Raw genomic sequence first — 13,238 nt, forward strand, 5'->3', positions numbered from 1 at the left:
CACAACCTTTTGCACTGCTAACGCAATGTTAAACTACTGAGCTATACAAAGCCACTGTACTAATATACTGTAGTCAGTAAGGTAAAAGGCTTAGATTGAGGTCTAGGGCTTTTTGTTTTATCGAAGCACAGCACATGCATGACAAAGCTCACATCAGTACTGTGTACTGCTAATGTGTTTACACAGTCAAGCATGCAGCACAGACTGCTTTGAGCTAGACATGGACAGCACACTACTGGACTTTGAGTGCATACTTTAATTGCCTACCTGCTTACTGACACACACACATTTCTTTCAACACTCGGCCGCTTGGATAGTGTTGTGCTAGCAGTCGAGTGTGTTTAAACAAAGTGCAAAGGGTCAAGGTGAGACAGAGCCCAAACCAAACATAAGCCCCTCAGAAGTTCACCTTACACACCTTACGCGCTCGACTCTACCTGTTAAAACAGAAAGAGATATGTAAAGCGCTCCAGGATCACAGAATAATACATGCTGACCCCTGCAATGGTACCAGGAACTCATATGGAGCAGAGGGCCCCTGTCTCTCCCAAATGGGCTTCACGAAATTCGCTTTAGGGAATCCATCACCGTAACAAGAAGTGTGCAGGTTGGGTTTCCTTTTAATGAAACTGATGAACGGCTATTCAAAGTTCAGCAGCGGAGAAAGCAGGATCCAGGGGATCGCTAGAGATGTATTGCGATCTCGCAGCTGCCTTCGGTCTCTAAACCCAAAGGCCCGACGCTGAGGGCATTCCAAACCAAGGACAGATTTCAAACAGCAATGAAAGACACATTACCTTGACATATCAAAGGGCTCAGGTTTTTGCTAGTAATAATTGCACATAGGAAAGCATCATCTCAAAGATTTGAAGGTTGATCCGTGATGATTTTAGTGTTTAACTATGTGAAAGATCTTCTAGGTTTTGTGTGTGCGTGGATTCAGTGTCTGTAAGTCAGGGCTGGCCCTCATCTCTCCTCTCCACTAATGATTGGGACCGGATTAATCATTGTCCCGCCGTGGACCCCTCCGTTGACTGACTCCTTGTCTTGTACTGCCCTGTGTCTTATCAACGCTGAGTCTGGAATGTGTTGTCTGCCATGAAAGCAGGGGCTCGACTCCCCCACCCCATCTCACCCCTCGCCTACGGCCAATTCGACACACAAAACGCTCACCTGAACTCACCTGTAACCCATTTTTCATAACCCGTGCATTAAATCAAATCAACAACAGATGGAATAAAGGGTGGAGATTACAAATGGTTCCCTATAGTTTCCAGATTGTTCTGTGACGGGAATCTGTAGTTACAACATTCAGTATGATATTCGGCACATGGCACCCGCAATCGTGGAATGGTATCCCACTATTTTAACTTATACCACGCGGCTGTTGAATACTTTCTTTGTATTGGCTGAGAAATGTTTTGGGTATGCATTATTTTTTGATAAACGCACACCTGACCTGTCAAATGTCTTAAAATAACCACCAGAGAAATTTATGCGGTAACCGTGGTACATAAGCGGAATAATTGACTCGTGCCGCATGACCAACTTGGTTGTGCATTATTTTCGAATCATTCAATGTCCCATCGTCATTATTATTATATATTTATGTATTATATAATAAAGACCGTCAACACACATTAGCACCATTTAAAAACAACTGCCTATGTTCGGAATCGAGTCGAAATGATCTTGAGTTTTAGACCCGCAGTCCGTCCATGCCTATTGATTTTTGACCCGCATCCACACGTTAATATTACACAGCAAGCATTAGCGGTTCACCCAATGGGTACGCGTAGAGTGGCCATAAGTGCCATTTTCGCCAGACACGTCCTGGCCAGGATTTCATGTGCGTCCTACGGAAGTCGCCTTGGTCGACTGCATATGTCATTGAGGTTCTCACATTTCAGTTAAAATTATGATTTTTTTCTCTTAAGACATGTAGGGGTGGTTCCCGGACAGGGATTAGCTTAAGCCAGGACTATGCCTAGTTTTAACAAACATGCCTTATTAAAAACATTACTTGTGTGCATTTTGAGGCAAAATAAAGGGCACTGATGTATTTTAAGATATGTTAGTGCAAGTTGTTTTCAGTTTGGACAGCTCTTACATTTAGTCTAGAACTAGCCTAATCCATGTCGACCAATGCGACCTCCGAAGGACACACCCGAAACCCCGGCCAGGACGCGTCCGGCAAAAATCAGTCCCTCCAGAAAAACGCGGAGTTTTTTTGTGATTGTTGCGGGCAAAAATCCTCGATTTTGCGGCACGTTTTCTTAAAAAATGCGATGGAAAATGTAGGATATTTATGCGATGGAATTGCGGGAATTTGCAAAAATTGCGGAACTTGCAAAAACTGCGGAAACTTGCAAAAGCTGCAATGATGTTCACGTCACATAATCACTTCATAACGTTCCCATGGCAATAGAGGATGCGGCTGCGACATTATGAAATCATGCAAGCCCCGCATATTTTGCGCGCGGAAATATGTAATTCATGCGTCATATTTGGAAAAAATGCAGCCCCGCATAAATATGCGGACTTTGTGCGATCGCGCGATATATTGCATAATCAGCCAATCACGTTTTTCTGGAGGGACTGAAAAATGGCACATATGGCCACCCTAGGAATGCGGGGGACTCCGGTATAAATACGATATTTGACACGAGACACCCAGGATTGCGAACAAGAATCTGAAGATATGGTATTCATTCTCGCTGCATGAGATACTCATCTGTGATAAAACAACCTGTTATACTGCGTTACTGTATAATGTTGATGGTTTCTATAGCCGTGGCATCATAATGATGGTATAAAGACACCACCGAACGCCTAGGTGTAAAATAAACAGCCCACCACTGCATTACAATAAGTAGTATCCTAGCTAGGGTGACCATACGTGCTACTCTTCCCGGATGCGTCCTGGCCAGGATTTCGGGTTCGTCTTCCGGAAGTTGTATTTGTCGACCGCATACGTCATAGAGAATTATTGTTATTATTACAGAAAAGCAACCGTTACATTTTAAGGTAAGAATGAAACTACGATTGTATGTCTTATGTTTTTAACTGAATGGCGGTCAACAAATACGACTTCCGGAAGACGCCCCAAAATCCTGGCCAGGATGCGTCCAGGAAGAATGGCACGTATGGTCACCCTAATCCTAGCAAGTACAAACATCTCTTCTTTTTTGCATGTCCACCTAATCAATTCACAATTTTCCCAGTGCAACATCCAAAGGAGGAACGTATAGTTCGTATCGGACCCAGTGCATTGTTATTCACGCTAAAAATCTAAACTTGCAAACTCTTGTCTGTCGTCGCCCTGGAGGCCTACAATGTTCAACTGTTCCTACACCAGCCTGCTTTACCTTTAGCCAACATCTCAAATCAACCTGGGAGGGCAAGAGGCAGGATTAGCCTTGAATTATCACTAACACAACAACCAGCATCGGTAGACTGACAGGAGAACTGCAAAGACAGAGAACACACACAAACACACAACACTGCATGTACATACACAGACACACAAACGCACTATGATTGACAGATCACTACAGGGGGGAAATTCCCACACCCTGTGCAATTTGTAGAAAGCCCAGCATGAACACGTACACACACACATGTATGCATAAAAACACACACAGACTCGTCATACAGAGACGTTGCCACCTCTCTCATTCAAGCTTGACTTTGAATCTTGGCTTGAATGGCTTTCAAGGAGATGTGCCATTTGCTTGCATTACTGTAAATCTTTATCAATCTTTAACTCTCTTTTACTCTCTCTCTCTCTATCTATTTACTTTCATCCCCATCCGTCACTACAGATGGACGGCTCGCTAATGAAGGAAACTGAATAGAGTACGGAGGCATTATCCAGGACTTCTCATCCATTCAGAAGAGCTTCTAGTTTAATGGCCTGGGCCACACAATGGCAGATGTAAATAAAGATCAAATGAAAGAGGCCATGACACACTCGAATAGCCGAGAAGAGATGCTATCTACTAAGGATGATATTTAAAACCTCTCGGGAAGGTGATAAAGGGTCTTTCCTTGTTGAAGAGTGTCTACCTTTTGTTTTAAATGCCGGATTGGGTTACAAAGAAAACTGAACAGGTTATATAGTTGACTGAGTGCGTGAGCAGGGAGGTAGAGAGAGAAAAATAAACTCTGTACTGTAGGAGAAACTCAAAAACATGGTGGACCACCCCTACAGCGTTTGGGGTCCGTACTCTAGAAAAACATGCAGAGTAATTGCATGATGCTTTTTAAATCATGTGAATTAGGCTAAATGTCATTTTACAGGTACATGTTTAAAGGTGCAGCGTGTATTTTTTAGAAGGATCTCTTGACAGAAATGCAAAATAATTTATAAAACTATATTATCAGGGGTGTATAAAGCCTTGCATAATGAACTGTTATGTGTTTATTACCTTAGAATGAGACGTTTTTTATCTACATACACCGAGGGTCCCCTTACATGGAAGTCGCCATTTTGTGCAGCCATTTTTCTACAGATGTCCTTAACGGACAATTTTTTTCTAAGTTGTCTCTGACAATGTAATTATTGTCCAGTGGTGGCTACCGTAGCTTCTCTATGTGTTTCAAAAGCGAGGGGTGAGCAGTGGACTAAGCCGTTGGTTGCAATTCGCAACCTCACCACTAGATGCCGCTAAAATTTACACACGGCACCTTTAAAGATACATTACATCAATGCATTATAAGGTATCAGCATGCAGGTTTGCTAGGTATCGACCCACAACCTTTTGTGCTGCTTAAACAACGCTCTACCTATTGAGCTTTAGTAACACAAATATATATTTCAGTTTTAGCTTTAAATATATTTAGCAAAATTCACAGTAGCGCCTAGCAGAACACGACATCCAGGGGGCGGGGCCAGATCCAGGCCCAGAGATCTCTTCCCACTGCATTTTGATTGGTCGGCAGTTTTACTACAAGACATGTAATACACTTGTTGTTGCATTACCATTTCCGCATTGAGTCGTAACTAAATTAAGTTATTCTTTTAACGGAAAAACAAACTCCCATGCCTACAATAAAGTAGTGCCTTTAAGGTGAAATGTAAGTTTTTTGGATTAAAACATTTCGGGTACTATGAGTAATCTTACCATGCGCAGTTTAATACCTATGAATGTATAGAGTATAAATATGCATAATCAACATATACACTCACCTAAAGGATTATTAGGAACACCACACTAATACTGTGTTTAAACCCCTTTCGCCTTAAGAACTGCTTTAATTCTACATGGCATTGATTTAACAAGGTGCTGAAAGCATTCTTTAGAAATGTTGGCCCATATTGAAATGATAGCATCTTGCAGTTGATGGAAATTTGTGGGATGCACATCCAGGGCACGAAGCTCCCGTTCCACCACATCCCTAAGATGCTCTGTTGGGTTGAGATCTGGTGACTGTGGGGGCCATTTTAGTACAGTGAACTCATTGTACAGCCATTAGGGAACAGGTTTCCTTTGCAGGTTTACTTTTCTTACAAATGTGCTAATAAAAGATATCAAATAAAATTGTGTTTTTATATTTACTCATATAGGAATAGCCGTGTAAAAAGTGGCATCGGACACGCCCATTTAGACCGTGCGCCGTGAGCTTTAGACAATGCGCTTAGATCATTAAAATAGTGCCCATAGTGTTAAAAACAACCGATTAGTGTTTATTCTGGGACAACACACTAAATGCTTAAAGCACAAAGATGTGTAAATCCTTTCTAAGAATGTATGTTGCCTCAAACCTGTTATATGTTAAATAAGTTCAATTGCTGAATATTCTGGCTGATTTTGTCTTTTTGTCACACACCCAAAATGACAAAAAATATCATACATTATAGCAGTCATACAGATAGCTTACCCTGTATGTGTCATCTGATACAAAAACATAAAGCACAAGCTAGCTTTGATCAAACAGCAGTTGAGTTATTTCCCTTGCAATGCAGCATTTAAATCTCATTCATGTTTGAACTCGATATGTGTTGTGCCAGGTTTAATTAACTGGTGTCATTCTTACTGGTTTACTTGTATCACATAACTGGTTGTCATTAAAATCAAACCTGGCACAAGTTGTGTCATATTGGTAGACGTTGTGCCTGCATTTCATTTAAAAATCTCAATGTTTAAATTTCTGACGATTGAAATTTTGATGATGATTTCCGTCTCCCGAATAAGCAGCTGAAATTGAGTCAGAGTTCGGTAGGTTCTGTAAAGGCAGATAGCTTTGAGGTACTTTGTGCCAATGAGGGCATTATCGGTCCATCAATAGACTTCAATCTCATAGACGCTTCACCTGAGAGCAAAAAAGTATCCTATGTGTCCTGTAACTCGCATCGTGCATCAATCAAACAATATACTGTATGTGAAAGGTAGAGTAGTTTATAGACTGGGGAAGTACCCACAGGTGTTTCTGTGCAAATATCGTCCTTCCACACGTTGTGAAATTATTAGAGCAAAGGTTTGCATGACAGAGCTTGGCCATGGACCAAGAACAGTAAATTTCAGAATGAATCAGCTAAAACAATAATAAACAATGACATACCGATCTTAATCATTCATTCTGACATCGCTTGTAAGGATGATCAGGGTATGTCGGGTAGTCGTGAACTGAAATCTGTGATAGTAAAAAAAAAAGGAATCTGTGATGGTATTTAGTTTACAAATAAAGTTCCTCATCATCAGAACAAAGAGGAAAATAACTTTTTTAAACTTACTGTAAAATGGCTGTAATTCCTCTGCAAAGAATTACAATTAAGAGAGTACAAGTACAGTTTAAAAGATGCAGTTAATGTTGCGGTTAAGGCTTTGCCGCCAAAATTAGGTTAAGCCTTACAGTTAATATTACGATTAGAACTTTACAGTCAATATTACGGCTTACATTTCACAGTCGATATTACTTTTTCTTTTTATGCGGTATTACACTTTAACTTTGCCGGCCAATTTTACGTTTAAACTTTACTGTCTGTATTACGGTTTGAGCTTGCCAGGCGGTATTGCAGTTTGAATCTTTCGGGTGATAATGCTGCTTGGACTTGATGGTGGTTTGAACTTTGCGATTGATGTTACTATTTAAACTTTGGCAACAGTATTACAGTTTAAACTTTGCTGTCAATAGTACGGTTTTAACTTTGCTGTCAATATTACGATTTAAAAATTTGCTGTCAATATTACAGTTTAAACTTTGGTGAAAATATTATGTTTTTAACTTTGCTATAAGAATTACGGTTTAAACTTTGTTGTCAATATAACAGTTTAAACTTTACAGTCAATATTACAGTTTAAAATGTATAGTCAATATTAAGTGTTAAACTTTACAGTCAATATTACAGTTTTAAACTTTACAGTCAATATTACAGTTTAAACTTTACAGTCAATATTAAGTTTTAAACTTTACAGTCAATATAACAGTTTAAACTTTACAGTCAATGTTACGTTTTAAACTTTGCAGTCAATATTACAGTTTAAACTTTACAGTCAATATTACAGTTTAAACTTTATAGTCAATATTACGGTTTAAGCTTTACAGCCAATATTACCTTTTAAACTTTGCTGTCAATATTACGGTTTAAACTTTACAGTCAATATTACAGTTTAAACTTTATAGTCAATATTACGGTTTAAACTTTACAGCCAATATTACCTTTTAAACTTTGCTGTCAATATTACGGTTTAAACTTTACAGTCAATATTACGTTTTAAACTTTGCCTCCAATATTACAGTTTAAACTTTACAGTCAATATTACGTTTTAAACTTTGCTGTCAGTATTAAGGATTAAACTTTACAGTCAATATTACGTTTTAAACTTTGCTGTCAATATTACGAAGTTTGCCGTTAGTATTATGGTTTAAAAATTGCAATCAATATTACGATTTAAACTTTAAAGACAGTGTTACGGTTTAAACTTTGCGGTCAATATAATGGTTTAAACTTTACAGTCAATATTACATTTTAAACTTTGCAGTCAATATAACAAAGTTTGAAGTTAGTTTTACGGTTTAAAATTTGCAGTCAATATTACAGTTTAAAGTTTAAAGTCAATATTACAGTTAAACTTTAAAATAAATATTATGGCTTAAACCACAGGTTAAACTTTTGTTCTTTACCTTTTAGGTTAAAGGCAATATTATGGTTTGAACTTGCCGGTTTGACCTTGTTTGAAAATCACAACTGCTTTTACAATTTACACATTGCAGTTGGTATTACAATTTTACAGTTTTAAACTTTACGGTCGATATTACGTTTTGACTGCAGTCAGTATTGTGATTTACACTTATCACAGTTTAACTCTTTCCCAGCCATTGAAGAGCTTTCTCTGCAATTAAGAGAAAAGGCTTCCCTGCCAATGAGGTATTTTTATGGCAATCCAATCCAATACGGTAAAAACTCCTATTTTGATCATTGTTCTAAATCTGATCTCTTATAAAAGTCCTTTATAAAAATGCAATAATCTCAGCTTTTTGCTCAAAATTTGATATTTTTGAAGAAACCATAATGTCTGTGTTGGGTATGGATTGGTGATGAGGCATGTTTTTTGCATAAGAAAAAGCAGAATCGTGCATTGTAGACTGTTTTGACGAGCATTGCATTCTAAACATCTGCCTTCTTTCTGATCTCTGATAGGGACTTTCCATTCGCAGACACTCATTAATCAAAGCAAAACTCATCATAACAAGTCCACGTCACTTTTCTTTATTCAATCCTTCACACCCGGCCTACGAAACACTGATTTCACTATTTAGCAATTCAAAAACAATTTTTAGGTGTTACTTTGTTATGTAGCCGCGCTGCAATCACTAGTAGTGACTGATTACATACCTCTGTTTTCTTTAGTTTACTATCAGCTGCGAGTTTTCCTGCTCATAAGTTAAAGAATAGCAAAGATGTTCAGGACAGGAGTGGTAGAACCGACAAGAAAAACATCTGGGAATACATTTAATATCAATATGAGATCCGAGATAAACCAGGATTATTAATTCGATGAATAACAATGGAAGCAGAAGACTTGCGAAGGAGTTGTCTGTGTTTCATAGCTCTTTTCTGGCAGAGAAACGAAATTCGTTATAACAACGAATTTGCAATATTGATGGATTTTCCTTATAATGCCATTCCAAAACATTAACACAGACTCTTGCGAACTCGGAGCGTGACGCAGGAATGGATCTTCGCTTTTGAGAAATGTCGCTGGCAAAGTTGAAGGGTTGAAATCAATTTTCAGCAAGTTCTCAGCTCAGGGCGTCAGTCTAACCATAACAATATAAAAGAGTATCGGTTCATGGTGTCAGAGAAGTGTTGCAGATATGTCCTTCCTTCACGTAAGGAGTTTGTGGTTTGGGGCCAGATTCAATTTATGCCTTTGTCTCCTGTCCTGGGTTAAGCTGCGTCATTTGTAACCAAGACATAACATGAAATTTAAGGCCTTTTGTTCCTGAGTGCTATTCGGTCCATTCGCCTTCCCACTGAGTTCACAATTTAATAAAATCTGGAATATATTCACGCGCACTCCATAAACAAAAACGTACCATTTTTCTTCTCTGCAGGACCAAATCACTTTTAACAATCTATCTCTTTGTCTCTGCCTCTCGCTCCATCTCGGAAAAAAAATGGCCTAATTCGCTTTTTGTCAAGGAGACAAAATACATGACATTTTTAAGGGCTCGGATATCCTAGTAAGTCAAAATAAAAATCGGTTAGTGAAAAAGAAACTGAGTGAGAATCACCTTGCCGTGAGCTTCAAACAGATCGGACTCATTTTCTGGGATTTGATGTCGGAGATTGTATAAATATCATGGCCCCGCTTCAAACTATTCTGTTAATCCCTTTATCTTACCTTTAAACTTTGATTGCATGTTAAACTATGTTGACTAGTTTAGAGGAAATCTGTACTTCCTTAGCATTAGCGATCCTGTTCTTTGCATCTGCGATTAAACAAATTAAAAGTTGCAGTATTTATCTTTTATGGTTTGACAAATGTTTTTGTGCTATCCGTGTGCCAAACAATAAAAACAGAGCTAAGATGCTCTATAACATGTAGGTCTGGCTTGAACACTAAAATGACTTAAATATCTCCTTCTGTGCAAGCTATTGAGATGTTTTCATATTGTCCACCAATTAACATGCAAAAAGTCTGACCATTTATTGGCACTTGTAGCAAAAAATCACTTGGCTGGATAATGCCTTACACCTTTAGCTATGCACACAAGTAATAGTGATGCTTGTCCTAATGCTTGTCTTGTATATGTAAATGAAAGCTCAACCACATTGTCTGATTCCAATCTAAAAAAACTTCCCTTTTTCTCAAGCACACCAGAGCTAATAACGCGTGGACCACTGCCAGCATTGACTTATAGAGCCAGTGATGTAATGTTTGTACAATATAAGGTTATTTCACTTCGATGTCAGGCTACACCCTCACCTGTGATTATTCAATCCCTGAGGAATCTCGGCAGGTCGAGCAGAAGGGCAGACGTTGATGTCTGTGTGACAGAAAGAGCTCTGGCGGGTACACGGCCCAAACAAACAGGTTTGCACAAAGCTAAACTACGGTTGTGCTGGCACCCGTTCAAGAGCATGAAGGTTTCTGTGCACGAATGGGCGGTGGCGGGTTTTGTGCTAGATGTGTGGTCATCTTACACACAGCCGAGGTGTTTCCTCAGGAGAGAGACCCTGTGAGAAGATCTCGCTCTCGCTCTCTTTCTCTGTTAAGAGACACCAGCTGCTCAAACAGTCCAGATGTACGTGGAGACCTACAGGAGTCATACATGAAACATAAAGTACAGTTTTAGAACCAGCACTCAAGCCATCACATTTTGTTTAAATGTTTTGATTATATGGGCTGATAAATATTTCACAAATGTTATTAAAATGAGGGCAGAACCAATAATAAAAAAAAGCTTTTGGTCAGACAATGAACTTCTCAATGCCCAATAACTCAAGGTCAATGTGATTAAAACATTTGCCTTTTTTCCATTGAAATATTAGTTCTTATTTCATAATTGTTGATTTTTTTCTTCATTATTACAGTGCACAGGACTTTTTAAAAATCCTTTTCGGATTGGATTTTCTGATCACACTTCATTTGGATGGACTGATTGTGGCGCAGTAAGTTTCGGGTCACTTTTTAGCTCCTGCAAATAAAAGATGGTGATCAGGGTGCTGTGATTTGCTGGGGGGGGGGTGGTTGGCGATTATCCCCACCTCTGGTCTTTATATCCCTTTCTCTCAAAATTTACCCCCCCCATGATTAATGGTCATTAAAGGGCCATATAAACGGCCTAAAATAAAGATAATTTAATATTAAGTAAAAACACTGCCATGCAATAGTGCAAACAACAGTAAAATCATGAATGGAGTATTAGTGTCTGCGCTTTTGCTACTGTGACAAAAGGTGACAGCGAGTCTAGGTTTTGTCATAATCCCTTGTTAATCCATGCCCGGATTTTTGGTGACATTTTCCGAATGTCACCAAACATTAATAATCTATTTCAGAGCGAAAACAGCCAAATAATAAATGAAAAGGATTCCAGCATATCATTGTATTTCTTTGGACTTTGGATTTGTTTTCTGTTTTTTAAACCATTTTCGCTTGGGTTTAGGGTTAGATTTCACATTTGTTTAAGCAGGTTATTTAATATACAGGTTTCTCTATGTTTTTATCTATATTTAAGCCATGGTCGCTTGGAGTTGGGGTTAGAGTTGGGGTTTGGGTTAGGATGTCATTTTTATATAACAAAAAGTTGTTCTAACCCTAGACCCAGGCGAAAATGGTAAAAAAAACAGAAAACAAATGAGAAAAAAATAAATAAAACGTCACGAAACGATTCGCCATATAAGTGAATGGGAAGGACTGGCGTATCATATGCACGCAAAATCGGAATTTGGCGTATCTATTGCACAATAATCACACTGCGTGTCATTTGTATGCTTTTTGGTGAGAATGGGTTGGGCAACCTCGAGTCAGGGGGGAGGGGAATGGGATACACGGCTCTACAATAATTTAAAAGTGATTGCAGTACCATTTTTGGCCACCATCCTACATACGGTTCCTTTAAGAGTTTATAAGCAGAGAAAAAATATAGATAGGATGAAATGTTTTTCCCATTTTTGGCATTTTGTAAAACTTTTGTGAAAATCACAAAAAAATGCTGCACCTTTTAAAAAAATGTCTGGTGGGGAATGAGTTAACTATTATGATTACAAACAAGTGTTTTTGCATGTCTGGCTCAAAACATAAAGAATAAACAAACAATCAACATACAGGCGCTATGGAAGCTGTCACAGTAGGAGACATTTAAAAGGAGGCAATTGATGATTTTTGGAGACGGAAATACTATATCTCATCTTGAAGTCACCAAAAGGGTGCATTTCCCAAAAGCATTATTAGCCAACTACTGTCGTTCCTTTTGTCGTTACTGACAAGGTTCAACGATTTGGTGTTTCCCGAAATAATAGTTCCAACCAATATTCGCAAGCTGCATCACAAATTTGTGTGGTTTGAATGACAGCTCTTCATCTGTCGTTAGAAGCATCGTTCACACTTTTCCAATGGTTGTATTTGTTACCATTATTAAATGCATTTTCTAACATAAACTAACAATGAGCAATACTTCTACAGCATTAATTAATCTCAGTTCATGAACTGTAAAAAACCGCAGCAAAGTTAAAACAACTTGGTTTTGCAAGTCAATGCAACATACTATTTTAAGTTTTGACCAGAGAATAGTTGACATAACTTAATTTTTAAGTTAAAGTAGCATAACATATAAGTTAAACCACTGAAACTAAACTATATGTTGATTTGACAAAAGTTACTTAAATATTATTAAATTGAAAAGTTTTTTTTTAAGTAACTTTTAACATTAGTTAATGCACCATGAACTAACATGAATAACTGTACTGGCATTAACTAACATTAATCAAATGCAGAAAAACTATATTGTTTATTGTTAGCTAACATTTACTAATGTTAACAAATACAACCTTATTGTAAAGTGTTACCATAATTTTCAAGTTATGCAAGTGCTGACAAAGATTTCAGAGAGAGAGAGAGAGAGAAGGAAGAGAAAAGGTAATGAAGAGAAGAGACAGTCAGATAGACAGGTCAGAGGTTAAACATTGCTCAGTCATGGTCCCTCCCAGTCCATTTGCCTTTCCTATAGTAAGCCGTAAGCTCATGTTTTCATTAACGCCAAGGTTCAAGGTGGAATCCAGCCCGGCT

This window comes from Misgurnus anguillicaudatus, chromosome 16, assembly GCF_027580225.2.
Source record: "Misgurnus anguillicaudatus chromosome 16, ASM2758022v2, whole genome shotgun sequence".
NCBI classification, from domain to species: domain Eukaryota; kingdom Metazoa; phylum Chordata; class Actinopteri; order Cypriniformes; family Cobitidae; genus Misgurnus; species Misgurnus anguillicaudatus.